Source organism: Halichoerus grypus, chromosome 3, assembly GCF_964656455.1.
Source record: "Halichoerus grypus chromosome 3, mHalGry1.hap1.1, whole genome shotgun sequence".
Lineage (NCBI taxonomy): Eukaryota > Metazoa > Chordata > Mammalia > Carnivora > Phocidae > Halichoerus > Halichoerus grypus.
In genome coordinates, this window is record NC_135714.1 from 73,517,787 (window position 1) to 73,543,326 (window position 25,540).

At 35.1% G+C, this 25,540-nt stretch overlaps 1 protein-coding gene and 1 pseudogene across 1 annotated transcript in view; both read left to right on the forward strand.

Moving 5' to 3' along the window:
• CCSER1 (coiled-coil serine rich protein 1) overlaps positions 1-25,540 on the forward strand; it is a 1,392,827-nt gene that overhangs the window by 584,934 nt on the left and 782,353 nt on the right. The window lies entirely within an intron of this gene.
• LOC118555684 (insulin-degrading enzyme pseudogene) lies at positions 8,428-10,110 on the forward strand (annotated as a pseudogene).

Here is a 25,540-nt window from a genome sequence, read left to right on the forward strand (position 1 = left end):
AAGGCAGACGCTTAACTGACTGAGCCACATAGGTGCCCTGTAATCCACGTGTTTAAAGAATTAAAAAATATTTTTTATTATTTGTTATACATAATTGTTATTTTTCTTACTAATGATTTGATAATCATCTATTTCCCTTCAAATAACATTGAGTGAACAAATTTTTATGCAGAAACGGGTGTTTTTAAATGAAAATATTTTTTATTAACTCATTTATACCATCATACACATATATAGTTGATTTGGTAGAAATTAAAATGTATTATTTGTTCATCCTATTCTTTCTTTTCTTCCTAACTAGAGAGATGGTGTTAAAACCTTTTTACCAAATAAAATGATTATCTTTAGAAAATGTCAGGCAATAAGAAACAAAGAAGTAGAGAATAATTATTAACTCTTGTTTAAATGTTTGGTAGAATTCATCTGTGAATCCATCTGGTTCTGGACTTTTATCTTTTTGTAGTTTTTTGATGACCAATTCACTTCTATTACTAGTAATTGGTCTGTTTAGACTATTTCTTTTTAATTCAGTTTTGGAAGATTGTATGCTTTTAGGAATTTATTCCTTCTAGTTCTAGATTGTCCAGTTTGTGCATATAATTTTTTTGTAGTATTCCCTTATAATCCTTTATATTTCTGTGGTATCAATTGTTACTTCTCTCTCGTTTCTGATTTTATTTGGGTGCTTTTCTTTTTGATCTCTCTTTTTTTTTTTTTCCTGATGAATCTGGCAAAGGGTTTATCAATTTTGTTTATCTTTTCAAAGAACCATCTCTTGGTATCATTGATTTTTTTCTATTGATTTTTAGTTTCTATGTCATTTATTTCAGCTCTGATCTTTATTATTTCCTTCCTTCTACTCACCTTGGGCTTTGTTTGTTCCTCTTTTCTAGTTCCTTTAGGTTTAAGGTTAGATTGTTTATTTGAGCTTTTTCTTGTTTCTTGAGGTAAGCCTGTATCACTATATATTTTCCTCTTAGAACTGCTTTCTTTGTGTCCCAAAGATTTTGGATGGTTGTGTTTTCATTTTCATTTATTTCCATGTTTGTTTGTGTGTTTTTAATTTCTTCTTTGATTGCTTTGTTGACCCATCAATTGTTTTGCATCATGTTGTTTAGCCTCCACATATTTGTGCTTTTTCCTGTTTTTTTCTTGTAATTTATTTCTAGTTTCATACCATTGTGATTATTGTATCAATCTTGTTGGATTGATCCCTTTATCATTATGTAATGTCTTCCATTGTCTGCTATTATTTATCCAAAGAAACAAAAACACTAATTTATAAAGATATACGCACCTCTCTGTTTATTGCAGCAGTGTCTACAATAGCCAAGATATGAAAGCAACTTAAGTAGCTATCAATAGACAAATGGATAAGGAAGAGGTGAAATATATATATATATATATATGACCATATATATCCAATATATATATTCCTATCCTATATATATATGGAATGTTATGCAGTCATAAAAAAGGATAAGATCTTGCCATTTGTGACAACATGGATGGACCTAGAGTGTATTATGCTAAGTGACATAAGACAAACTGAGAAAGATAAATACCATATGATTTCACTCATATGTGTAATTAAAAAACAAACAAATAAACAAACAGACCTATAAATACAGAAAACAAACTAATGGTTACCAGAGGGGAGGGAGGTGGGGAGACAGGCAATATGGGTAAACAGTCATGGGACACACCGCTTTCAAGTTATGGAATGAATAAGTCACTGGAATTAAAAACACAGCATAAGGACTGCAGTCAACGATACTGTAATAGTGTTGTAGGTGATGGATGGCAGCTACACTTGCGGTGAACACAGCATAATGTATAAACTTGTAGAATCACTATGTTGTACACCTGAAACTGATGTAACGTTGTGTGTCAACTATACCCCAAAAAACAAAAACAAAAACAAAAAGAAACAAAGAAGTAGAACAAAATTGGCATTTTCATAAAAGTTAGGCACTATTTTGAATGTGGAACTTCCAAATCTGCTGTGTTGGGCCATAATGGATGTGGTGCTTTAGTTAATTTGAAGGCTTTCAGTTTTGTGCCAATTTTACAGATCCTGATATTGGCATGGAATTTGAGTTTCACTTGGAACCTCAGCAGATAATACTTGTTTTTCTTTTTATACACAGCTTTGTGTGATGTATCTTCTGGTTTGTTTCTACATTGTTGTAAATTGAATTGGTGCCATGGAGGGATTCTTAGGTGTCATTACCACTGGCAGCGGGCAGGAGCTAAAACATATAATCAGTATAAATTTTGCCTATGGGACTCCCAAGTTTTGATCTTTGTCTAAATCCCAGGTGCAATGAGACTAAGACAAGAAATTACATATTTCTACTCATAAGTGGTAGTTAGTTCTATATTGTCTTTTCACTCAGAACATTTGGTCTCAAAGCAAAATTGTTAATAACATTTTTGTAATTAAAAAAAAGAAAATGATCTTCAGAAAGTATATAACATACAAATAAAATACTAAATTATAAATACATTCCATTATTTCTTAGAGATTTTCCTAGCATTATTTTTCAAAGATATTGTTTTAGGGAGACAATGAGGATTATTATTAGAGTTTTGTTTTCAAATCAATATATTATTTATTAAAGTTCACAGTGGTTTCATAAAAATGTGAGAGTAAATATATAGCAGACTTCATATTAATTACTATTCATTATTAAAATTAAGACCAGTTATAATGGACAATGGGTGACTTACCAGATATATGTTTATTATTTATTGATGACTTTTATGTATGCTAAAAAGCAAAATTTCTCACATAAAATGTCAAGTATAACTTACACTCACTACTGGAACAAAATGAAAATATTTCACTGTCTTTGGAAAATTGAAAAGGAAATATATATGTATATTTATATATAATATACACACACACACATATATATATACATATATATATATTTTTTATGGCAGATCAATCAATCATCAGACTGCTTTTTTTACTTAAAAGTATTTCTATGCTTAGGTTTAAGTTATTGTAGTTTTCAAACATTTGAGTTGTGGTGCAGCAGATAAAATGAAGCCTCAAATCATTCTCTAATCTCAAGAACATCCTGGCAGAATTACTGATACCTGTCTGTTAAAATTGATTTCCTCTTAAAGAAAAGTAGGCTTTTCGTATTGTGTTAAAAAATGATTTTATCTATCAAGTGTCTTTTCTTGTGAAGATCCTTTCCTTTTATGACCCAAAAAGAGAAATGTTCTTTTTCCTCCTGAGTTTTTATATCCACTCTACTCACTAATCGGTAATCTGTACTGCAGACAAAGTGGAATGTAATCCAAAAAGAGTAATCTTTTTTTAAATGCATACAAAATGGCCATCGTTTCTAATACTCGTGATCTTAATTTGCAGCATATGTATTGTTTAATTTTATGATGCTTTTTGATTTTAATAAAAGCAATAGATGACAGACGTGTATGCTGAATCAATGTCATAGAATAGGAAATCAGGGTACTTACACTGTAATTTTGAAAAGTACTGGTAAACCATAGGCAAGAAACTTTTTTTAGGACACTAAAAATACTTGTTGAGATTTAGATCTGAGGTGCGTGTGGTGTCTGTTACTGTTAGTGATGATGGTTAGGTTTGCTTGTTGTTGTTTTAACAAGACTACTCAGCAAAAGAAGGATACAGTTAAATGCCTTTCCACCTTATTCACAATGTTTTTAAAGTTAGACTTTATCTGACATAGATGATAATCTCTATTGAATGGAAGAGCAGTTTCTGACATTTTCTGCATTCGTTGCTAATTGATAGCTCATTGAACTATAATGCTTTGTAATTAGAATATTTCCAGTAAAAACAAAATATGTTAGAGGAGGGGCCAGAAATTGCAGTTCTCTGCCTGAAATTACGATAACATCTTTTCTGTAATAGCAGAAGAGAAATTAGAATGTCTTGACGATATAGCTCACATATTTGGAGGAATAATTCTAAATATTGAAAGAATGTACTCGTAAAAGTAAAGGTTAGTGTGGGTAGTCAGAAACTTCAGCATGCTCTCAGTATATGTAAAAAAACATAATAATGTTCATTTCTTCATCAGTGAAATGAGAATTGTGCTTCCTAAACACTACTTAACAAGGTATGATAAAATAAAATTGATGTTATGAATGGTATGAGTGTCTTAGGAGTGAACTAGAGGTGCATAGAATTTCCTTTTTTTTCTAGTTAATTTTTGAGGTGTAACTTCTAATACTTATATAAGGCCAAAATCTTAAATATGAAATGTTTATAAGGTTAATTTTGAACATAGGTAAAAAATTATTAAGAACATTTAAAAAATATTTTTATAAGTCTGAACTTATAAAAGAACCCAGTCAGTTCCTATGGAATATGTTTATAATTTTTCATTTACTTCTATTCTGAAATATGTTTTATACTTGTATTTGCTTCTTTCAGATTGTGACTTGATTTTTTTTGTTTGCTCAAAGTCATAGGTGTTTTATTTCAAAAGAAATATCATTTGAAGGATTACTTTGTTAGAAGATCTGATTACTAACATTTTCTAATAACATATGAATCATAGAAAATTTGTATTGAGTTTTGTTAGATGAACCTGAGATACTTAAATCTTTTGCCATAATTATAAATCTTGCACCCTGTATGCCACAACAGTATTTTGAAGTACTATACTTTGCATTCTGCTTCACAAAAACAGTTGATCTGATAAATTCCTTTTTGCTAGATGCTGTCATGTCCGTCTTTTTAATACCCTCCTTGTTCATTATAAGTGCCATTAGCCATACTGCCTAATGAAAGGTACCTCATATCAAGTCTGATTACTGCTCTAATGTTTTCCAGGCGTGCTTGGTGATGAGCCTGGCATATGAAACAATTTCCTACAGTAATAAAACTAATTAAAGTAGGCAGTCATCCACATACCACTTTCTAATGAATTATAATAAGCTCATTAATCTCAACTACTCTTACTCCAAAAAATCCATTGATAGGACCTGTATGTAAGAGTAAAATTCTCAGCCTTAAATATGTACAACTATTACAGAATCAAAGAGGACTTTGTGAATTTAAGTTTAAAAATTACAAATTGCTAATCAATGCTTTAAATGAAATGTATAGCTTCTGAACTCTGCCCAGATTACTTATTGGCAAGATCCCTTTCTATGTGAGTTCTTCTATAATTGATTTAACAAAGAAAAATGATTCATTTTATAATAATAACTCTTCAGCACCTTGAAGACTAGAATTGAATGAACCAACTCTGTATTTTTATTTAGAGATCATCTGAGAATGATGAATTGAGTACTTGAGATCAAGTGAAAAACACAGCCTGTTTGCTCTCCAAAGAGAGCTAGAGTATCTGCTCAAAATGTCAAAACATAATAATAATTATTTTTTGTTAACTCTACTTCAAATTTGTGAGGTGCCCAATGAAACAACATTTATTATTCCATTCAGTTACAAATAGTTTGGCAATGTAGATTATTGTTCTGGAGATAATTTTACTGTCAAGGAGATAAGGTTGTTAAATGTAGCACATGGAGAAACAATTTTGGAACTACAAATGTGAATAGTAAGAAAAAATATTTTTCAGGATGGTGGGGTTTATTCTATCTTCATTATAATTTGGTGTTTTAAAAATGTAGCAGTTTCCATTTTGAAGCTCATTACTACTATAACACACATGTGAACTTCTCCCTTAAGAAGTTAATTATAAATATGTACATCTTAAAATTGATACAGAATATTTGTAATGGGTTAACTGCAAATAGGCATATTTTAATGTATGGAATTAACATTTAAAATTGTTATTTTCATTTATGAATTTTTAGCTAATATTTCATAGTTTGGTTTTTGTTTTGTTTTGTTTTTTTAGAGAAAATGAGGTTGGATATTCTGTGCAGAGTATTTCTTTTATAAAGTCTGACCTTTGTAGGTAGAGGTGTAGTGAAACTGTCCCTGAGTAAAATGTCTTCCAATCTGGGATCAGCTATAACTGGTGGCTAGTTGCCACTGTATGTGATGATGAGTTGGTTCTATGCTTGAACAACAATCAGGAGAAGGGCTTTTGGTACAGATTCTTCCATTATCTAGCTGCATAGTCTTGAGAAAGTAATTTACACAGTATCTAATTCAGTATATTCATGTCTAAGGTATGGGGATTAGGCTAGAGAAGTGCATTCCGAAGTGTCAAAAGTGCCTCTGATAGTAAATGTGGTGTTTCAAATAATTTTTTAGAAGATTTTATTTATTTATTTTAGAGAGAGAGAAAGCCCACGAGCAGGGGGAGGGAGAGAATCCCAAGCAGACCCCACACTGAGCGTGGAGATCCTGGGGCTCGATTTCACCACGCTGAGATCAGGACCTGAGCCAAAACCAAGAATTGGTCACTCAACTGACTGAGCCACCCAGGTGCTCCTCAAGTAATTTTTTAATATAATAATTTAAAATATTGTATGAAGTGGGGGCGCCTGGGTGGCTCAGTTGGTTAAGCGACTGCCTTCGGCTCAGGTCATGATCCTGGAGTCCCTGGATTGAGTCCCGCATCGGGCTCCCTGCTCGGCAGGGAGCCTGCTTCTCCCTCTGACCCTCCCCCCTCTCATGTGCTCTCTCTCTCTCTCTCATTCTCTCTGTCTCAAATAAATAAATAAAATCTTTAAAAAAATAAAAATAAAAAAAAATAAAATAAAATAAAATAAAATATTGTATGAAGTGAAACAGTTTCACTTTCTAATTTCAGTTCAATTCTCCTGAAATCAAGGAGATAGGTTTTCTGTTGTATGTCCTTAGTATTTTTCTAGCACTCGTTTTTGACAGAACTGGTGGATCTCCTTATAGTTTCTAAGACCCAAGAGACATGCTGCTGAGCAGAAGAATGTGGCATGTCAGTCTTATTAAGAGAAGTGGATTACTTGAAAGTTATCTCAAAGATAATAGAAAATTAAATAAGAATGTTAGGAAAATTTTCAGAGCTCCAGCTGACCTTGTTTTGAACAGAAACCCCTGTTTGAAAAAAACTTGCTCTGGTTGGTAGATGTAATTAGTAATACCTGTTAAGAGCTAACTGTACCTTGAATAAACTTTGGTGATATGCTTTCATGTTAATAGGAAACATGACTCATCATCATAACATCCAACATTTATGAAATGTTAATACTAATATTTATTGAGTGATTTGAAGTCAGGCAGTCCTTCTAAATGATTTACATATATTAACACATATTAGTCTTCATCACTCATTTTAATGTTTATAGCAACCATATAAATTAAGCAGCAATATTCTTCTCATTTTTCGTGTGAGGAAACTGAAGTACTCGGATATTAAGGAATTTCAGAAAGGTCAAAAACTGCCAGGTTGGTGAAAACATGGAGGTTTGGGAAGAGTGGCCTCTGTATGACTTCCCACCTACCTTGCCCTGTGCATCCTTCCGATCTGGCTCTTCCTGAATTATAGCCTTTTATAATGAATTGGTAGTCTAGTTTGCACAATTTTTCCTGTGCCCCTTGTTTGGTGAGAGTTGCAAAGATAGATGAATGAGGTTGATTCAGAACATGAGAAGACTGTGATGAATGATGCCTGGAGACTCTTTCATTTGGAAAAGCTATGGGGAATCCCTTCAGCAAATTTGGGACAGGTAACAAATATATTTTAGAAACTAAACCAAACCAAGAAGACATTGATGTAAGGCAAGAGCTACTGAAATTCCACTCTACTTATTATTCACCTAACTTAATGGCTATTTGTGTGAATCTTTAGAAGACTTGACTAATCTGGTGGTAAAGTAATTTTCTGAAGTTGAGAACAAAAATGTACCATTGCCAGAGTTTCCTAAACACCCTTTCCAAGAAGAACATCTTAAACAACTTTACAAAATAGTACCTATGAAGGATATTAGGAATCTTTATGTGACATTTCCCATACCTGACCTTCAGAAATACTACAAATCAAATCCTGGCCATTATCTTAGTCATCTCATTGGCCATGAAGGTCCTGGAAGTCTGTTATCAGATCTCAAAGGGCTGAGTAGATACTCTTGGTGGTGGGCAGAAGGAAAGAGCCTCCAGGTTTTATGTGGGTTTTTTTTTTTTTTTATCATTAATGTAGACTTGACTAAGGTAGGATTATTGCATGTTGAAGATATAATTTTGCACATTTCAATACATTCAGAAGTTATGTGCAGAAGGACCTTAAGAATGGGTTTTCCAAGAATTCTAGGGCTTGAATGCTGTTGTGTTTTGGTTTAAAGATAAAGAGAGGCCATGAGCTACACTTCTAGGATTGCAGGAATATTGCATTATTATTGCCTAGAAGTGCTCACAGCTGAATATTTACTGGAAGAATTTAGACCTGCCTTAATAGAGATGGTTCTGGATAAACTCAGACCAGAAAATACGTGGGTTGCAATAGCTTCCAAGTCTTGAAGGAAAAACCGATCGCACAGAAGAGTGGTATAGAACCCAGTACAAGCAAGAAGCTGTACCAGACAAAGTCATTAAGAAATGGCAAAATGCTGACCTGAATAGGAAATTTAAACTTCCAATGAAGAATGAATTTATTCCTACGAATTTTGAGATTTTTATCATTAGAAAAGGAAGCAGCACCATACCCTTCTCTTATTAAGGACACAGCTATGAGCAAACTCTGGCTCAAACAAGATGGTAAGTTTTTCTTGCCAAAGGCTTGTCTCAACTTCTTTTTCGGCCCGTTTGCTTATGTGGACCCCTTGCACCATAACATGGCCTATTTGTACCTTGAGTTCCTCAAATCCCCACAGACTCTCTCAACAAATATGCATGTGCAGCAGAACTAGGAGGCTTGAGCTATGACCTCCAAAATACCATCTGTGGGATGCATCTCTCATCTGAAAGGTTATGATGACAAGCAGCCAATTTTGCTAAAGAAAATTATTGAGAAAATGGCTACCTTTGAGATTAATGAAAAAAGATTTGAAATTATCAAAGAGGCATATATGTGCTTTAACAATTTCCAAGTTGAACAGCCTCACCAGCACACCACGTCCTACCTCCCCTTGCTGATGACTGAAGTGGCCTGGACTAAAGATGAATTAAAAGAAACTCTGGATGATGTCACCCTTAAGGCCTTCATACCTCAGCTCCTGCCATGGCTGCACACTAAAGCCCTTCTCCATGGAAACATAACAAAGCAGGCTACACTAGGAATTATGCAGATGGTTGAACACATCGTTATTGAACATGCTCATATGAATCCTCTCCTTCCAAGTCAGCTGGTTCGGTATGGAGAAATTTAGCTTCATACATTCAGAGGATGGTTTGTTTATCAACAGAGGAATGAAGTTCACAATAACTGTGGAGTCGAGATATACCACCAGACAGACATGCAAAGCATCTCAGAGAATATGTTTCTAGAGCTCTTCTACCAGATCATCTGTGAGCCTTGCTGCTTCAACACCCTGTGCACCAAGGAGCAGCTGGGCCTATCATCTTCAGTGGGCCATGTCAAGCCAACGGCATGCAGGGCTTGTGATTCATCATCCAATCAGAAAAGCCACCTCACTACCTAGAATGGAAAGCAGAGTGGAAGCTTGCTTAATAGCCATGGAGAAGTCCATAGAGGACATAACAGAAGAGGCTTTTCAAAAACACATTCAAGCATTAGCAATTCATTAACTAGACAAACCAAAGAAACTATCTGCAGAGTGTGCTAAATATTGGGGTAAATCATCTTCCAGCAATACAATTTTGACAGAGATAATACAGAAGTAGTTTAAAGACATTTAAATTTTAATTTAAAGACCCTACTAAGGAAGATATCATCAAATTCTACAAGGAGATGTTGGCAGTAGATGCCCCAAGGAGACATAAGGTATCCGTCCATGTTCTTGCCAGGGAAATGGATTCTTATCCTGTGGTTGGAGAGTTCCCACGTCAAAATGATATAAATTTGTCACAAGCACCAGCCTTGGCACAACCTGAAGTGATTCAGAACATGACAGAGTTCAAGCATGGTTTGCCACTGTTCCCCTTGTGAAACCTCATACTAACTTCATGGCTGCAAAACTCTGAAGATTCCTCAAGGGTGGGAAAGTGCAAGTGGGTACATCCCTGAGTCTTCCAGGGGTAGGAAAACAGCTTTGGCCACTTTAATAGTTTCTCGTTCACAATTAGACAAACAGGAAAGAAAAAAAAATTGTCACATGTCATATAGAAATACTAAAAATCCAAAATAATTAAGTGACAAAAAAAAGGTCAGACACTTAGTAAATGACAGAGGTTTTTAATTTTGTACCTTACATATTTCTATTTCTTAATTTTCTTCCTCTTGCCACACCCAATAAGCTTTAGTTAACTTAGTCCTCTCAGTTCTCAACTGGAAGCTTGTTTCTTTGAACACTATATTCCCTGTGACTGGCACATGGTAGGCACTTAAAAAGTATTTGTTGAAAAAAGTATGAATGGATTAATTAATAACTCTCTGTCATAATAGACAACTTAAAAAGTGTCTCTACACATAACCTGTTGGACTCGAAGACCTCACTCTTAGCACTTCCTTCCCCCTCCCTTACTGAGTTTTCTCCTGATTATTTGTCAGTATTTCTATTATTCATCTTGGGTAATTTGGAACCAGGACAGTTGCTCTGATATCAGAACGTATAGGTTCAGGGGCGCCTGGGTGGCTCAGTTGGTTAAGCATCTGCCTTCGGCTCAGGTCATGATCCAGGGGTCCTAGGATCAAACCCTGTGTCGGGCTTAAGCAGGGAGCCTGCTTCTCCCTCTCACTCTGCTGCTCCCCCTGCTTGTGCTCTCTCTCTCTGTCAAATAAATTAATTAAAAAAAAAAAAAGAATGTATAGGTTCAAATGAAAACTCTATTACATCTTTGTCGACTACTTAAGTGTGTGACATTGAAAGATGTATTTAAGCCTCTCTGAGTTTCAGTTTTCTTATCTGTTCATCATAGATATTAATATCTACTCATCAGAATTATTGTACCAACTAAATTAAATGTGCTTGAAACACCTAAGAATGTTTGGCATATTGTAGATGTTTTATAGCATCATATTGAAATATCAAGACATTGGAGCCAAATAGACCTAATACTATTACAGGGTAGTTCTGGAGGACTGAGTACATTATTTACACATTTAAAGCATTAGTTTTTCAATGATTAATCACAACATAAAAGTTCCTAACTCGGGGTTATTGTGAGGGTTAAATGAGACAATGTATCCAGAGTGCCTGACATACAATTAAAACAAAATAAATGTTAGCTGCTTCTTTTAGTAATAATTCTCCTTTCCTTTAAATGTTTTCTTATTCTGTTGGTTTAATATCTTGGGGGGAAAAAAGGAAGACAATCTACTGTCTCATGATTGAATACATTTATTAGACTATTTTCATATAGTTTTCTCTAAAGTATAAGCATCGTTTTTTGCTTAATAACAGTATAACTCAAATTATATTATCTTGAACACTGTTCTGCTTAAAGTTACTACTGTAGGAAGTAGGAAATTCAGGTCTAACAAAAGTTGATTTGTTGAATCTGTATTTTACAGACCACTGGCAATTGGAAGACTATGATAGGGAGAAGATTTATATTGTATCTCTGTATTCATAAGTTCCTGAATAGAAAGAAACATAATTCAAGCATTTGAAAAATACATTGAAGAAGATTAGTTTGAAAGTAGAATGTGCATGAGTGCATGGATACGTGTATCTCTTGTTGGATGATTGTAAGTGAACCTTGCTGTAAAAATATCTGAGAAGCAAATTTATTGTAATCGAATTCTCCATTAAAGGCCAGTATATTATTAGAAATACATTCTTGTAGGAAAACAAACCAAACAACACACAAATTAAAAAACCAAACCTATTATTTTATTTACAAAACCAACACCCCAGAGATTACATATTGTTTCCGACATTCTGTCTTATGTTTGGGGAGGGAACACTCTTCTGCAAGGAAACCAATGAACTTCATGTAGGATACCACATATAAGCTAGAGGGAGCCCTGCATTCCTCAAGATTCCTGTTCCTTTAGAAATGGGGTTAGAAGTTCTTGGTTGACTTTTAAAAACTCTTTATGAAACCACAGTGAATTAATTCACAATTATGTATATTTAAAACAAGTGCGTAAATACCTGGTAAAAACTATTTCAGACAGTAGTTGAGCGTTTTCTCAGAAGACTTAGGGACAAAATTTATAATTCAGGTCCGCTACCATCAACTCAGAAATGCTATTATCTATTTCCTCTAGCATTGTAGTAGCCTCCTAATTGGCATCCTCACTTCCTCTCTTACAACTTTATCCTCCCCCTTTGTTTCCTCAATCATTCTTCCAGCTTTAGGCAAATATGTCATATCCCTGCTAAAATCCCTTGTCCTTGAGATAAAGTCTAAAAACCTTCATTCCCCTTGTTCTTAATATAAAGTCTCAGAAGCACTCATGATATGGCTGATTTTACAGCATCGTCAAGTGTCATTCTGTCCCTTTGAGTTTCATACTTCATCAATACTCGGTATCTTTTATTTCCTTGAACTTTCCGTGTTCCCTTTTATCTTAGTCAAGGTGTATTTTATTTTTCTTTTACCACAGCAAAATTATAATCATCTTTCCCAGATCTCAGCTTAAACATTACTTAATTAGAAAAGGATGGAGTGGTAATTATCTTCCATAACATCATCAGACTTTAGAATTCTGTTCTTTGCACTAAAGAGTATAAGCATTCTTTTTCCATCTTGTTTGCTGCAGTATTCTCAGACCCTTGTCAAATGGCTAACATTTAATATTCCCTTATTTCTAAATATCCTACTGAATGAAAGATATTTAAAGTAATGAGTCATAAGAGTGCAAAATGATGCCAGACTTTCCCTACAGGTTATGTACATAGCCTTACAATGTCAGATTCTTACCTCATTGATCTTCTCCCCGTGCAGACAGTCTTCCTTGATATAGAACCTGCCAGCTAAAAAAATGCCTGATACTCCCTTGAAGCTTGAGCTTGGTTGTGTGGCCCAATCTTGGCCAATGGACCAGACGGAAAAGTATGCCTTTGATGAAAATAATACTTTCGAGAGGAAAAACTGTGCTTCCCACTATTAAATCCAGTTTGATCAAGAGCATGCTTTTTGGCTTTGTATTTCCCTGCCTACAACTACAAAGGGTCAAAACCAAAAACTAATGCCTACCCTTTGAGAATGAGTGAAACTAACATAGAAAGTATCATGGTCTTTGATTATGTTTTTATGCTGCTGAATAACTAAATCTGGGACCACCTATCTCTGTTAATCTATTGTTTATGAGATAATAAATATCTTTTCTGTTTGTGCTACTTTTAAATGGCTATCTTTTATTATTCTTAAAAGCACCTTAATTAATAAAGTTGCCCTCAGGACTTGACTTTCCCTGAGTCCCTCTTACGTAGTTAATCACTGTCACCTGTTGGGGTTGGGAAGCCTACATTGTCTACCACTCAGGGAGGACAAGCTTCTCGAATCTTTGGATTCTTTTCTTTCCAAAAAGGGGATGGTCAGGAATCCCCAAAAAGTAAGCCCAAACCTCAGTATCCTTTTGTACTTCCCATCTAAATGATTTCTAAGAATATTTCAGGTTCATTAATGGCCCTCAAAATAATTCAAGCAAAATGCTGAGATAGTAGAAGTGCAAATATAGTCATTTTTTTAGAAGTATCATATGATCTCACTGATATGAGGAATTCTTAATCTCAGGAAACAAACTGAGAGTTCCTGGAGTAGTGGGGGGTGGAAGGGATGGGGTGACTGGGTGATAGACATTGGGGAGGGTATGTGCTATGGTGAGCGCTGTGAATTGTGTAAGACTGATGAATCACAGACCTGTGCCTCTGAAACAAATAATACATTATATGTTAGTGATTTTTTTTATTGCACTTGCAGGCTACATGCCCTAGGGAAATCTGAAAACTTTCCCTGCCCAATGTCAAATGGGTACCAGGGGTTAAGGAGGCCCAGATTATCCACCAGGACTTTATTTATTCAAAAGTTGAAAATGTGAGTCAGTAGAGAAAGGAGTTTTTCCGTCCACTTAACTGTATCTGAAAGGAAAAGTGTCAGAGGACAGTAGCCTTCTACATGTTTTTGATATTCATTCAAATGATTCTCCTAAAATAATATTGAACTTATGGAGATTCTGTAAGCAAGACTAATGATCAGGAAGATCCCTCACCCAGGAATACTCCCTTTTTACTTCATTAACATACTTTGTAAAGGTAACCTAAATTCACTCAAGTATCAACATTTCTAAATATTGTGATCTTCAAGAAATCTTGAACTCTTGGGATCTAGAATAGAAAGAGTATTTCTCATAACACTGTTTATTATGTATAGAACCAGACATTGACCTCAACTCAGAAATTAGTCATTCATCAAACATGTGGTGTATAAACCTCCTTTGTAATGTATGTGTGACTGTGGAATGTTGGCTACTGGGGTTTCTCTGAGCCACTCCTCTCTGCTGTCCTGTAAAATCTCAGCAATACCACCTAATTCACAGGGTTTCTGTAAAATCACATCTAATGAAATGATGGATATAATGCCCATGGAATTAAGTAGGCAGTCTTCCCTTATTTTAGCAGAAGTTAAATTTGGAAGATTTTTTTCTGATAAAATATGGAATATTAAAATTAGTTGAACTGTTTGACTTCCTAATGAAGCTAAAAACAATAAGGTTTTGTAAAAAATTTTTCTGTGTTCATTAAAAACTATCTTTATATGTATTAGGCAATCTTGGCTTTAGCTCTCAGGAAAAATAAAAATGACTGCACTTTTCTCAGTTTTCTATAGCTATTGTCTGTAAGTATGAAATCATGGGTTTTGTTATTGAAATATTTGACAGTGTTTTGTTTTAGCTCTTTTGATGACTTTTGTGTTTGCCTTGAGCAAGTCACTTATCTTTTCTATTTCTATTTTCTACTTCAATTTACTTATGAAAGATAGAATAATGATTGTGATGTACCTTACAAAAAACTTAAAATAATATTGAGAGAATGGTGAAAACCAAAGCAGTGTGTTAAATGCCAGATATGGCAACAAAAATAAGAGAAAGAATATTTCTATTATAGAGTATTCTCCTAGATGGCTTTAATGCTGCGAAAGGCAGTAAAATTATTTCCTGATAAATACTTTTTTGAGCATTAAGACGTGAATTGTCCAGGATTAAATATATATGTATATCTCCAGAGTACTGATTATACAGCACATTTCCTGTCCTGCCTTCATTGAATTGATAACTAGTATACCACCAGGAGGCAGCTACTGGCATCATTAATGGAATATATTTGTGGGCAAAATATCTTTTCTTAAAGAATTTCTGGACTAATCTAAGGAAATCAAAATCAATTTTAACTTCAAGATTCAGCCTAATTTTTTTCTACTAAAGCACTAACGGCGCATAAGATAGTAGATGATTTGCCCATCCATCCATTCATTTAATTGATATTTACTGAACTCCTCTGTGAAAGCTACTGGACTACATGATTTGTGATGTCCAAAGATAAAATATGGTTTCTGTCCTCAAAGAGCTTACATATAATAGGGAAATAAATATACATAAATAACTTGGGGCACCTGGGTGACTCAGTCGTTAAGCGTCTGCCTTCGGCTCAGGTCATGGTCCCAGGGTCCTGGGATTGAGCCCCGCATCGGGTTCCCTGCTCGGCGGGGAGTCTGCTTCTCCCTCTTCCTCTCCCCCTGCTTGTGTTCCCTCTCTTGCTGTGTCTCTCTCTGTCAAATAAATAAATAAAATCTTTAAAAAAAATAAAAATATATATACATAAATAACTCAATTAAGGTTCTCTTCCTTAGTGTTGCAACAAAGGCAAGGAGAGCAATTCTGAGACATACGAAGAAGTCTAACCAGATAGAAAGACCTGAATTAAGGCAGTAGTGATGGGAAATGAAGAAAGGGAATGAGTTAAGGGAATTTTGGAGTCAGAAAAGGGATTGTTTTTCAGTTGGTTTTAGAATGTGAGAAGATAAATCGTGCATACGGACTTGTGGTTTTAATTCCAGTAGGTAAGGAGCTTGGAAGTCATCACTTCTGTTTTTTACAAACAGCAAAAGCTGAAACAAACTGAAAATCAACAACTTTTCTTGGGCTTATCGAAGAAACAAGGCCACAGAGCAAATCACCACCACAGACAAATATAGAGAATCACTGCCAAAATCAATTTACATGGAACAGAGGCCACTAAAGCTATACACTGGTAGGAACACTTAAATTGTAATTTTGATGAATTACTCGAAGCTATGTGTAGACTAGGTTGACAGTATGAAACTCTTGGGGGCCACATTCTTAAGGGGGAACCCACACTTGAATGAATCTTACCTCTGAAATTCCCACCAGATTCTCATGGTGAAGAACCAAAATAAAGTCCTCTTGTGTTTTGGCAGAGAAGCAGAAAAATAACTCTTTGAAATATGCCCGGGGCCTTTTCTATAACAAAGACCTGCTCTCTAGGCAGAAGTTTTATGTCATCTGGGAGAGAGAAGGGCAATTAACCAATTCCAGCCCTCTCTACCCTTCCTGTCTGACCTGAGGAGGGAGAATAAAGTTAAGAAAGACTTGTGAAGGTCACAATCATCCCAGAAACACAGGCCTGCTAAAAAACTGATAATAATAAGATTATAGAATACCATCGCCCCCCCAACTCCTTACAATTACATCAACAATGTTCCAGTACACAGTGGATTATAGCTGAAAGAACTGCAAGGCACAGACTCTGTTAGGAGCTGTTCTTAGAGGAGCTCATAGAGTAGACAGCAGAGGAGACAAAAGTAAGGACAGTCAAGGAATTTGAGGCCTCTGGGACCTACAGTTACAGCAAATACTAAACACAGCCCAACTTTTAGCAAGATTAACATAAAAATTCACACTATTTACTTCAGTTATTTTTCAATACATCACTCCAGCTTTCTAAAAAATTACAAGGCATGCTAAAAGACAGGAAAAAAAGAAGAAGAAACAAAGTAAGCAGCAGAACTAAATTCATATAAACACAGATTTTGAAATTATCACACAGGGAATTTAAAATAATTCTAATTAGTATGTTAAGGGCAGTAATGGAAAAACAGTAAACAGCATGCAAGAACAAATAGGCAATGTAAGCAGAGAAATGGAAACTCTAAAAATCAAAATGAAATGCTAGAAATTGACATAAATGAAAAATGCCTTTGATGGACTCAATAGTAGATTAGACACTGCCGAGAAAGGAATCAGTGAGCTTGAAGATATGTCAAATGAAACACAAAAAGAGAAAGGAATGGAAATAAAATAACAGAATATCCAAGAATTCTAAGAGTATAACCTGTGCACAATTAGAGTACTAGAAGAAAGGAGAGAGAATGAAGCAGAAGGAATGTTTAAATAGTGACCAAAACCTTTTCAAAATAAATGGCAGACATCAACTCACAGGTTCATGGAACTCAGAGAATTCCAAGCAAGAAGTATAAAAACTCTACACCTATACATAACATATTGAAGCTGCAGAAAGCCAAAGACAGAGAGAAAATCTTTAAAGAATCCAGAGAAAGAAAATACCTTACCTCTAGAGAGAAAAAAAGAGGGAGAGAGAGAAAGAATTCCAATGGACATCTCATCGTCAGAAACCACGCCGGCAAGATAATGGGGTGAAATACTTAAGTGCTAAAAGAAGTCAAGGATGAATCAGTTTCTTGATCAAGTTATAGGAGAAGTGATGTTATTAACTGAGACCAGAATTATAGGAGAAATTATATGTTGCCCTTTGGGGTGAAGATTTTAGATGTGAAAGTTTGAGTCTGTCACACCTGGAACATAAGTGGCAAATCTCCAGGAAGCAGAAATTTGGCACATGATTTCAGAAGACTGGGGAGGAGGGAATGGGGCTTGATAATATATCTGGAACTGTCAGTTTATAGGTAGTTGCTAATACAGTAAGTTGTTGCGGTAAAACATTTAAGGGGAGATGGGTGAGGTCTTCAGATAGAAACCTGAAGAGTATTAACTTTTAAAGAACAAAGTGAAATGAAAAATATTAGGGAGTTTGAAAAGTATCTGAGGACAGAATGTGCACAAGTCCAGGAGGAAGAGATATTTTTAAAAAGGGATTTTTGTATCGCCAAATCTAAAGCATAGATCAGGCTGAGGACCGAAAAATGTTTTTACTTAACACTGATGAGAGCAATTTTAATTAAGTGACTGGAGTGCCAGTTTTCAGAGGCAAGGAGCTTGAACGATTATTTATTCATGGCTAAATTGCAAGTGAGGGTATGGGTTCTATAAGTGTAGGTGCTCTTCCAAGAATCTCTTAATCAAAGGAAGAGAAAGTCAGGATAGAAGTTAGGAAAGACAAAGTCTTTGTTGTTGTTTGTTGTTAACGTTTGTCTTAGGAAAGGTAGAAAGTTAATTCAGTTTAAGGACTAACAGAACTAATAGAGAATATCTAAGCTAAAAGTTACTACAATTTAGAGGGCTTCTCTCTTATACCAGTATTGTGAATATTAGTGAACAAGTGTTTAACCTTTCCCATACTACTCATGATTTTATATAAAACTAACTGAGTAATTCATGGAAAACCTATCCTTTTCCCCATCATCCTGGATAACGGAAATGTTTGCTATATAAGGGCCAGTTTATGGCACATTGTGATTATAAGAAGCAAAATTATACCTGTTGTCCTAAATCCTTATGTGTGTTTTACATATTCTAATAATCATTCCTTTTCAACTGATTTTCAACAGCACTGTGTTCCGAAGAGTGAGATTAGAAAAATAAAAAAAAAAAGATAGATTCCAACTCACACCTGCAATTGAGTCTCATAAACCTAGCAGGGTAAATTGGGGGGAAGAAGAGACTGTAAATCTTTTAAATACTCCCTAGATGATTTAGGTAAAGTCTTCATTCACCCACTGTTGAAAACTACCTATCTAGTTTGCTACCCATGTACTTTGCTATTGGCTTCCTTTAAAAAATAGTTTTTCTTTTCTTTCCTTTCCTTTTCTTTTCTTTTCTTCTTATTATGTTATAATCCTGTGACTTGACTGGCTCTCTACTTATGATTAGGCAATGTTAGGCATTGCACAGCTGGACAAAATTGAAGTAGCAATAGAAGAACAGAAACCATATTTAAATTCATAGTCAAAGTGAACAGAAAGGTCCATTACTTTCAAGATAATATAATACTATTAAAGCGCAAATCTTTCAATGTGACAAGTTCAGAATAAAGACCTCAAGAATTACAACTACAGTTTCTGTATTCAAGCAAAATAACTTGACAATTATTGACAGAAATAAGGTACCAGTCACCTTTAAATGTATTGCTTTCTAAATAAATCTCAGTCCAATGCCATTTAAAACTGTATGTTCAAGTTGTACACTTTCATAAGTTGTCATTTATTTTCCTTACGATCTTAACATTTTAATAGATTTACAATAACATCTTTTTGAACAGTTTTTGTATACTTTCTTAAGCTTAATTAACAAAACACTTATTACTTTCTTATGTATGAAGAGTACTTAGTATCAAAAGGATTCAAAGACACCATTCTTTCCCTACAGGTGTTTATAATTTAGCCTTTTTACTCCATGTTTTTGATGTCTAGTAAATACTCACATAGTTTTAATTTTGTGGTGCTGGGGGAGGGTATTTATGTAAATTTTTTTAAGTTACCTTTTCTCTATTCACTAAAAATAATTCGCGTCTGAGGGGTACTTGGGTGGCTCAATCAGTTAAGTGTCTGCCTTGGGCTCAAGTCACAATCTCAAGGTCCTGGGATCCAGCCCTGGGTAGGGCTTCCTGCTCAGTGGGGAGTCTGCTTCTCCTTTCCCTCTGCCCCCCCACCCCCGCTCCTGAGTGTGCACTCTCTCTCTCTTTCTCTCTCAAATAAATTCAGAACAAAATCTAAAATAATAATAATAATTTGGGTCTTAAGTTCTTTTCCTCTTTACCCTCTGATGGAGGACTTCCTTATCAGACACATTAAAGAGTTCTTATGATTCAGAATCAGAAGGGAAGTTGGGCTGGAAGGACGCGTGGTACCTAAGCAAGGACTGTAGGACACTTGGGAGAACTGCTGAAGTGTCTCTGGGAAACTGATAGAAGAGAGTAGTATAATAATAAAAATTATTGTGAACTATATGTTCTAGTTATTATGTTCAAGATATGCAAATGAGGATCTCTGGTTGTTTTGAATTTCTTTTTTGGTCCTGGAATATTTTCGCTTGAATGTACTGTTATTTTGAGACTATATCATGTGTGCCATAGATTCAGCAGGTTACATGATTGCTAAATATCTTTGAATAAATTTTTAGGTTTAATTTAAAATTAGATTTAAATTTTAAAAGTGTATTTTTCAGCTTACTATATAGACTCTGTAACCAGGCTTTCTCGAACTTGCATATTTCATTGGATAGATTTACCATCATTTAATAACAGTTCTTTAATTATTGCATACTTATGGTTGCCTTTAATATTTTGACATTATAATAATGGATATCTATGGTATGGCCACTGATTTGCAGTCATCAGAGGTTTCTTTTCTTTTCTTTCCTTTCCTTTTTTTTTTTTTTTTCTTTTCAACCAGGAGGGCTCAGATGGCATGAGGATGGGTATGAATATGAGGGCATTCATTTACATTTCCCCCCATGCCTGAAGGTGACATTATTCTTACCACATTTTATTATATGTGAAAAGGAATTATATGTGAAAAGGAATCAGTATGTGAACGAATTCACATACTGATTAGTGGTCAAAGCAAATTTGACTTTGATGAGACTAACTTGTCCAAAACATTTTGATCATTTTGATCAGTGTCAAGTTACAAGAATGTGGTAGTGGCTGCCCTCACATTCTGCACAAAAGTCCACAACAGTAAACCCTGGTGTTCCCTTGAATGATTGAGTGTGACTAAAGGCAAAACTACTGCTACAGATACAGACTTAAGTAGACACCTACACCTCTTACTTGCTCAAGAATCAAGTAGTGACTAAATATGCAAAGATAAAAGTGCTTTATGTTTATAACCTGAAGGAATAAAGAACTACTGTTATATTAGATATGCTAATAACCCCTCCATTTTATTTAATATGACCCTATGTTAGAAATAAGAATGAGTATTTGGAGAGCTTTGAAGGTAAGAGACATGGTAGAGAAAGGTCATGGTTTATGTACTCTCTTTTTTCCATCCTTTCCTACTTCTTTCTATTTGCTGATTTGCTAATTATTGAAAAATTATATATAAACTCAATTACTTATATATAACCTATAAGAAGGTGTAGCAGTTGAAAATTACATTATGTCTATGTATTGGTTTCCTAGGGATACTATACAAAGTACAACTGTGTAGCTTAACCAACAGAAATGTATTGTCTCAGTTCTGAAAGCTAGAATTCTGAGACCAAAGTGTCATTAAGACTGTGCTCCCTTTGATGGTGCTAGGGAAGAATCTGTCCCAGGTCTCTCTCCTAGTTTCTGGTAGTTCCTTGGTTTGTGACATTAACTCCAGTCTTTACATGGTGTTTTCCTCGTGTACATTTCTCTGTGTCCAAATTTCTCCTTTGTATAGACATCAGTCATATTGGACTAGGGGCTCACCCTATTCTAGTACTCTCTTCATTTTAACCAATTACATCTGCAGTGACTCCATTTCCAAACAAGGTCATGTTCTGAGGTTCTAGGGGTTAGTACTTTAGCATATGAATTTTGAGGGAACACATTCAATTCTTAGCAGTCTATTACATAGTTAAAGTTATTTATTTATTTATTTATTTATTTTTATTTTTTAAAATGTAATGAAATATTGTTTTTATTTTTTATTATGTTAAGTTAGCCATCATTAGTTTTTGATGTAGTGTTCAATGATTCATTAGTTGCATATAACACCCAGAGCTCATCACAACACGTGCCCTCCTTAATAGCCATCACCTGGCTACCCCAGCAATTGCACTACTAGGTATTTACCCCAAAGATACAGATGTAGTGAAAAGAAGGGGCACATGCACCCCAATGTTCATGGCAGCAAAGTCCACAACAGCCAAACTGTGGAAGGAGCCGAGATGCCCTTCAACAGATGAATGGATAAAGAAGATGTGGAATATATATATATACACAATGGAATATTACTCAGCCACCAGTTAAAGTTATTTAGAAAGAGGATCCTTTATCATTGAAGCACTATCAACAAAAGATTATTTCATTTCCTTATGTTCATGGATACTTCTCTGCCTACTGGAAGCTCATACCTCCTTGCATGTAGTGGATCTCATCTCTTAACACTTGAAGGATTTCCTTCCCTCAGTTATTCCTTCTCTCCCTTGTATTTCTAACTTCTCCCTCCGTACTGAATCATTTTTATCAATCTTTAAACCTGTTCAAGCTTTTCCATCTGAACACACACACACACACACACACACACACACACACAATCTCAATCCTAACAGGTCCTGGAAGGAGCTTGTATTTTGATAATTATGTAGTTGGGAACTCCTTACTTCTACATCTTCAATTTACTTCTGAGCCGCTGTAATCTGGATCCTACTTCTAACATGCCACCTGGAACTGCTTTGTTGAAGTCAACAATGACTTACTATTTGATAAGCACTTACTTTATCTCTGTTGCATCTAACATCATTGATCTTACTCTCTTTCCTAAAGTTATTTCCTGCCTTGACTATCATGACTCCATGCTTTCCTTATCTCAAACTGTTCATTTTCAGTCATTTTTTTGTTTTGTGTTTCCACAGTCACTTCTCATCTTTCAACTGTTGATTTTTCACTACATCAATATTCTAATGATTCCCAAATCTCCACAGCCTGACCAGACGTCTCTCTTCTGAGCCCATGCCTACATCGACAATCCATACTATATTTCTTCAGCTGGATGTTAACAAGAGTCACAAATTTTAAACTCATTGTGTTTTCTTCATCTTAAATTCCTCCACCTTTAATTAGGTTTGCTATCAACAAGAATGAGCAACACTTGCATTCACCCCATACATTTCCCAGATACTTTATATCATTCTTGACTCTTTCCTTCCTCATTTTTCCCTCCTGTGCCTCCCATATCTGGAAGAGCCCACCTTCTAAATATCTTTCAAATCCACTCCCACAGCCCCATCTTAGTTTAAATACTAATAATTTCTTACCTGGATCATTAAACCAGCCACCTGTCTCTGGTCTTTATCCCATCCAGCCCATCCTCCTTGCTGTCCCTACAGTAAGCTGCATAAACTTAAATCTGATTATACCCTTACATGGATTAAAATTCTTTATTGATACATCAAAGCCTTCTGAATGAACCAACTTACTATTGTGGTACAAATGACTTTCATGTTTTGGTTTTCAATTGTGTCTTCTTGTCGATACCTCTCCATACCATTATACTAAAATACTTGTTCCCTGAGCTCTTGCAATGGTTTCCTTTACTTTAGGAATTCTCATCATCCTGCATTTGCTTGGAAAATGCTTTCCTTTCTTTGATCATTTGCTAATTCTTCTGACCATTGAGATTCTGGTTAGATATTTTTTTCTCAAGAAAGCTTTCTTTCTCTTACTTTAGTCTCTGTGTATGCAATTTGGTGACTTAAAAGACATTTATAAGTCTTTCGTCAGAGTCTCACAAAGCTGAAATTAAGGGGTCATCAGCTGTCCTCATCAGGAGCCTCGGGTTGTCTTTCCAGCCCATCCCTGATTTTGGAAGAACTCACTTCCTTGGTTGAAGGTTTGAGGTCCCATTTCCTTGCTGGCTGTTTCTCTTATCTCCTTATGTTATCCCTTCTCACACAGCCCTTTCGATCCTCAAAACATCAGTAGTGAGTAAAATGCTTACCATGCTTGGAATATATCTGACTTTTGCTTCATATGACTAGATTAAGCCCACACAGATATCTCCCTATTTTAAGGTCAACTGTACTATAGAACGTAATATAATCACTGGAGTGATATCATATTCATAGATTCTGGAGATGAGGGCAGGACAAGTTTGGGGTTGCTGTTTTAGACATTCTACCTACCATGCCTAATTGTGGTGGTTTCCCTTATGTGTATGTGAGTGAATCATTTTGGGAAAAAATATATATACATGATCCCCATTTTATGAGGGAAATTGAGGCTCTCCAAAGTTGTGCAGACTACTACTGAGAGACACTGGTTTTGTGTTAATGCAGACTTGGGTTTATTTCAGTCATTGTTTTTAGTTCTATGGTATAGGAAAGTTGTTAAAACATTGAAAAATGTGGTTAATACCACCTCACTGGTAAAAAAAAATGTGACTATCCATGACAATGTATGCAAAACATTTATTATTTCAGAATTTCAATAAATTGAACTTTTGTTATCAGTAATTGATTTGTGCACGGTCACATAGCTGAACTGTGACACAACACTCAGATGCAATCTTGTCTGTCCCAAAGGAGAGACAGCAACGAAAAACATTGCTAGATTTGTAGGGTTTTTTTCCTTTATTAATAATAGTTTTTAGGATAGTTCAGTGTTGTTTAATGATAATCTAAAACTTCTCAGTACTCTTAAATTTAATTTGTAGACTCTTTAAGCCAAACATTTGGTTTTATAATGGAAGTTAATTATATAGTTGGGCAGAGTATTCAGATATTCACTACATAAGCAACCATTCAAAAGTATATCTATTTCATAAGTTGAAAAAGTTACTTATTCCAAATTCATGTATATGCCATCTTAAAAGACTCCTGCTTTACAATGTACTTATAATGAGTAGTTAAATTTACTACTCTGTATGCTGTTGCTATCCATTAGTGCTCTAAAAAGAACAAAGCATGACCTTTTTTTCCTTTCCTTACTGTCTAATACTGGTTTATGTTTTGTAGCTGTGATCTGTAGCATCAGCTAATATTCATTGCTTTTTTGCAGCTTACTTTTGTGACCTCCCAGACTGCCTGCAACCACTGCTTAAATTGAGTCACATTATCCATGATTTCTGTGTAGCACAATGTTGAGCTTTCTGCTTTTTCTCCTCCCCAGAATTCTACAATTAGGCTAGAATCTTTGAAAAACATCCCTAACGCATTACTTAATCTGTATTCTTCATTATTGTCACAATTCAGCACCCTATAAGACAGAATACTACACATTTTTTTAGGATCTGCTAATATTAGGAATGTTTTTCCTCTCTGATTTTTACTCTATTAAAATATAAAACTAGAAGGGCTTTTTTCTCCTTTTATTATGCAAACAATGCATATATATTGCCAAGCAGTGCCCAGTATTCACATTGCCCTTCCTCTCTGTCTGAAGGTGGCATAAATGTCCAGGGCCCAAGAGCTGGCTCAGCTCCCTTGTCCCAGGTGAATGGCAGAAGTGTGCCCACTACCTGCAGCCAGACTTGCCAGCATTATTTTTTTATGAGATTTAATTTTTTTTTTTTTTTTGATGGAGATACAACACACTGGTACTCAGATCTCTGTTACTTACACCTCCCAATAAGAGAAGGCTGCCAAGCAGGACCATGCAGGAATTTGCTCTCAGGCTACAGAGTTAACAGTAAACTCCAGCTCTAGGGGTAACTTATGTAATG